Here is a 5,423-nt window from a genome sequence, read left to right as displayed (position 1 = left end):
CATGTTGCAATTCAGCCCCTGAAGAGGTTGACTGATGGAGGGATGGAGGATGAGGCCTTTCCCCTCCAGCTTGGAGCACGCCTCTGCCACCCTGTCTAGCCTACGGTTCTGAGATGAAACGGCGGATAAACAGCTTGCAGACAGTCAGGCTTGTGGAAATATCATCTTTATTCGGTGGACAAGACTGAAGTCCAAGGCCTCAGCCTCCGTTCCTGCCAAAAAGCTCCTCGCCTTCCAGAAACCCTTGTTTATATCCCCCAGGATCAGATAACACCCAGTGGTGGAAGCAGAATCAGGTACCACCCTAGGGTGGGGGCAGAATGCCAGGTCACACTCTAGGGTAGGGCACAACCACCGATCAGGTTAGGGTCAGTAACATAATAATCCCCTAAAATATTTACATACACAACAAATACATACTTGAAAAATAAATTTGTAATGCTATTTTACTAAACTACCTCACAGAGATCTTAAACAACTTTTATTATTTTAGAACAAAATATTTAAAGCAATAAATGCTGCTAGTTACTTTTTTGTTAGATCAAAATAAGGATGTTTAAGACATATACATAATTTACACTGCTCTAGAAATATTCTCATTTTATAGTATGTAAAAGAGTACTATGGTATTCTTATGCCTCCCTGATTATGATTCCAACATTTATAACACTAGAACACATAAATTCACAAAGAAAAAAGCATTGTTTCTAAAGGGCTAAAAGAAGGATGGAAATATAGACGCAAGATCATTTATAATAAAACTAACATATAATATCCAACAACTATGAGATATATATATATATATATTTATACTTCCAATAGCATGATGTGATAACAGATATCTAAAAGCATTATAATAAATTACATACAAAATAAATAAGTATATTGACAAACACACCATAGATTTAATGCTTTTTTATTCTTGTTGGAAAACCAGATGCCTGAATCAATAATACTGAAAATAAAATAAGTTATGATACCTAAACAAACATTTAAAGTCAAGTAAATATGTTCCTTTAGAAAAAATTTGTTAATATGACTGAAAAACCAAGTTAATCAAGCAGTGACTTTAGTTATCTGTGATTGTAGCATAAGACTCCTATCTGCGTATTTGTGATTCTTTATTCTTCCTAAAGTATATAAAAGATGATATAGTTTGATTTATTTTCCCTGACAAGGTGTAGTATTTAAATATAAATAATTATGAAAATGTATGTTGCTGTCAACAATGTAGGAATACCAAACTTCAAAACAATTTTGTTAATTTTTATCGATAGTGTTCTTGATTTTGCAAGAATTCAAGTACAGATTTCACATATAATGTAAGAAAATATTACTCAGAAATGTATTTTAAATAAATATAATAGGAGGAAGTCATAATTGCCTTAAGACATCCTGCTGGATATTAAAAATTGCACAAACAGCTAAGATATAACCAAGAGCCAATGTCACATTTATAAAGTACATTTGAAATAAAACAATCAAAATGTTGATGCACTAGTCTCTTTGTAGAGAGAGACTTACATAGAGCTTTCCTCCACTATCACTTAGGTACCAAGGTTCTGATGAGAGGAAGAGGTTACCATCATTACATAGATTCTGAGAAGTAAATATGTTCTTAAAGCCCTAGACCATATGTGAAGATATTTAATAATAGAGTGCTACTCTCACTTGTATTTAGTTATAGAAAGGGTGGAAACTGTCCTGTCTAGAGCACCTAATATAACTTCCCCTGTGCCTTTACCATTGGATTGTCTAGCATAGTGGACATCCACAAGACCACTCAAGATACACTAGAAATTATGGACTCTGAGCTATTGAACTCTACTCTCCAAATGTAACAATATAGCTGACATGTGATTAATAAGTACAGGAGCATTGAAGCTGCTATATGTCACTTGTAATCATATATCAGTAGCAAGCATATCACTAGCCCCACACCATCTCATTTATAGCCACTGATTCAAATGCACGATATGAACATAAGGCATTCACTATGGATGATCCAAGGCCAGCTTTTATCAGAGCTGGTCTCTAACCCTCATCTAGATTCATGCATAATGAATAATTTAGTGTTTTCTTTATAAATGTGGACAAATACTTTGGAAGGTTTTCAAATGCAATAGAACTTGCTAAGCTTGTCAAGAGATATTTTTAGGAGCAAACCTAAAGATACATAATGAAATAAGTAAGTCATTGCAAGAAACAAAAAAACAACTTGAGAAGCTGTGAAAAAATTAAAACGTAGGTGAAACAGCTTAAATAATAGTAGCTAAGCAATAAAGCCACTTTTGAGAAATTTTGTAGCATATCAGAAAAGCCAAAGCTTGCATCATTGACCTCAATGTCAAATTCATAAAATGTTTGGAAAAAAAAAAAAGGGGGTGGAGCGGTGGCACAAGTGGTAAGGTGTCTCCCTTGTGTGTGCTAGCCTGGGACCGACCGGCATCGCATATGGTCCCAAGCCAGGAGAGATTTCCCTTTTTTTAATGTTTGGTTTTTGGGTCACTCCTGGCAGGCTTGGGGGAACCATATGGGATGCCAGGATTCGAACCAATGACCTTCTGCATGAAAAGCAAAACCTTACCTCCATGCTATCTCTCTGGCCCCAAATCAGGAGTGATTTCTGAGCAGGAGTAACCCCTGAGCACCACTGGGTGTGGCCCCAAAACCAAAAAAAAAAGGAAGAAAAAAAAGAAAATAATATATAATAACTTATATACCTTATTTATATATTATATAATCTTTATGTAGACTTTATCTAGATTTATTTTACATCTCAAAATAGCTTTCATACAATAGAATTTGATGGAACTAAATCAAATAAAAAAAGAAAAATACAAAATATTTTGAGAAATACATATACCATGCTGTAGAAAACCCAGAATTTCAAACAAAATTAACCTAAACATAAAATTAAATAAAAGGACTCCTCCCTTTTTTATTTTGCTTGTTTGAATTCTTTTTTTTTTTTACATATTTATTTATCGGTTGATTGATTTTTTTTCTTTTTTTTTTATTTAAACACCTTGATTACATACATGATTATGTTTGGGTTTCAGTCATGTTTGTTTGAATTCTTGAACCCCCTTTTTTTCTTTTTCTTTTTCTTACCTTCAAACAGAACCACATAACTTGAACCATCTTGTTCTGCCTCACAAATTGAGGGGGAAATATGGAGGGCACCAAGACCAAACAGTCGTATGAACATTGAGTAGAAATAAAAAATGATCAGACTTGAACACCAAACCAAAGCCAACAACAACAGAGTAGATACCCAATCTACAACAGGCTAGACACAGAAGGGACCACTCATACTAGCAGCCCAGGGTGCAAAAGAGGGGGATATGGGATGCATGCTGGGAACAGGAGTGGAGGGAGGACAACATTGGTGGTGGGAATGTCCCGATTCAATGTCACTATGTACCTGAAATACTACTGTGAATGATTTGTAATCCACTTTGGTCAAAATAAAAATTATTAATAAAAAATAAAGAACCAAAGAAGAATACAATTTTATTTTATTTTAACTAAAAATAAAAAGAATCAAAAAGGATTAAAAGAAAATTAAAAAAAACTTATATATGAAAGAATCCCCTATCAGATTCAGAGTAGGTGTGCGTGTGTGTGTGTGTGTGTGTGTGTGTGTGTGTGTGTGTTGATTTTTGGGCCACACTCAGGAGTTACTCCTGGCTCACTCAGAAATCACCCTTGACAGGCTCAGGGGACCATATGAGATGCCGAAGACAGAGCCCTGGTCTTCCCAGTGCTAGTTGCACGTATGGCAAATACCCTATCACTGTGCTATCATAATAGTTTATGAATAAAATAGTTTATACCAACCCTCAGAATATTTTCTGAATAAAATTATCAAGAAAAAATTAGAGGTATTTAGTCGTGCATAAAATATATTCAACTGAACCTCCACTATATTATCAGATTAGATCTGAAGCTATTATACTTCCAAGTAGATTTTAAGGAATGATGACATTATATTCATTTAAAAGATTGGATACCTTGTGCTCACTTCAGCAGCACATCTACTAAAATTGGAACCATACAGAGAATATTAACATGGCCCCTGCAAATTTGTGAAGCATTCCATATTTAAAAAAAATAAAAATATTGAATACCTTTACTTTTCTAAAGAATGTAATGAATAAAACTACCATTTTAATAAATGCAGGGAAGAATTCAAACATAAACTTACATAAAATTATTTTTGGTTTTATTGTATTTGGGGCAGGGCTCAGGATTTACTCAAGACTCTGGACTCAGGAATCACTTCTGGTAGAACTCTGGAGTCATTTATTTCATGCTGGGGGTCTAACCTGGGTTGGTAGCATATGAAATATGTGATTTACCATCTATTAATATTATTGTACTACTGCTCTGACACCTCTCTCTCTTTTTAATTGAATAAAGAAAAAAATGTTTCTCTAAAATTAATTGACATTGTTTTTAATAAAACCTGGAAGATAAGCAAGAACTTCAGATATAAACTACAAGTAACTTTAAGGCAAACTAAACTCAGAAGACAGACACTAAGTAGAAGGGACAAAAATATGAATCACTATATGAAAGTACAATAGCATTAGAGAAGAAAAGAATGATATTGGACAGCAGATGCAACCAAAATCTTTATAGAATAAATGGTAATGGGTCTATTTATGTAATACATTTCCTAGATGTTGCTGGATTAAACTTCCCAAAGAAAAAATAATAGAGTTGCTGAGTAGTTCAAAAAGCAAAATGCAAATTTGTGCTGTTTACTAGAGACACATTGAACTCTAATGATAAACAGGCCTCCAAGGAAGAGACTGGAAAGAAATCATAAAGATAAATGACAGTCTAAAATTGCAACAATTACCATACTTATTTATGTCAGACCAAATAGCATTAAAACTTGGAAATATAATAAGACATTATGTATTGACTAAGAGATCAATACAACATTTATGTACCAAATAAAGAAGCAAGGATGTAAAAGCCATTACTAATAGGCACGCTAAGATATATTGAGAGCAACAACATAAAAAATAGTGGAAGACTATAATAGTTTACGCTCATCATTAGACATCTCAATCAGTCAGAAAATCAATAGGATTTCATACTTGGAACTGCATATGGTCCCCTGAGAGGTTCCAGGAATAATCCCTGAGCGTAAAACCTGGAGTATCCAGAGTACTGCTTAGTGTGGCCCTAACAAACTGACAATAGAAAACATGGGTGGGTATATAGGGGCTCAATGATTTGCATGGGAATAATAGCATAACTCTATGATATAAAGGAAAAAAGTTACTTTACTATAGCCAGCACCAAAGCATCCAAAAAGTACTGATTCCCCTTTGAAATGCATAAATTCAAATCTGATAAGACTTTACATTAAGCTAGCATCAGCCTGTAGAAGGCTAAACTTGCCT

General features: G+C 34.1%; 1 non-coding gene across 1 annotated transcript; it reads left to right on the top strand.

Moving 5' to 3' along the window:
• The first annotated feature begins 4,019 nt into the window (after positions 1–4,019).
• Positions 4,020–4,127, top strand: LOC126014555 (U6 spliceosomal RNA). The gene has a single exon (XR_007497593.1). It is a non-coding gene; the product is annotated as a U6 spliceosomal RNA (small nuclear RNA).
• Positions 4,128–5,423: the final 1,296 nt, after the last annotated feature.

Source organism: Suncus etruscus, chromosome 7 (assembly GCF_024139225.1).
Source record: "Suncus etruscus isolate mSunEtr1 chromosome 7, mSunEtr1.pri.cur, whole genome shotgun sequence".
NCBI classification, from domain to species: Eukaryota; Metazoa; Chordata; class Mammalia; order Eulipotyphla; family Soricidae; genus Suncus; species Suncus etruscus.
This window is presented reverse-complemented; position numbering and strand designations above follow the sequence as displayed.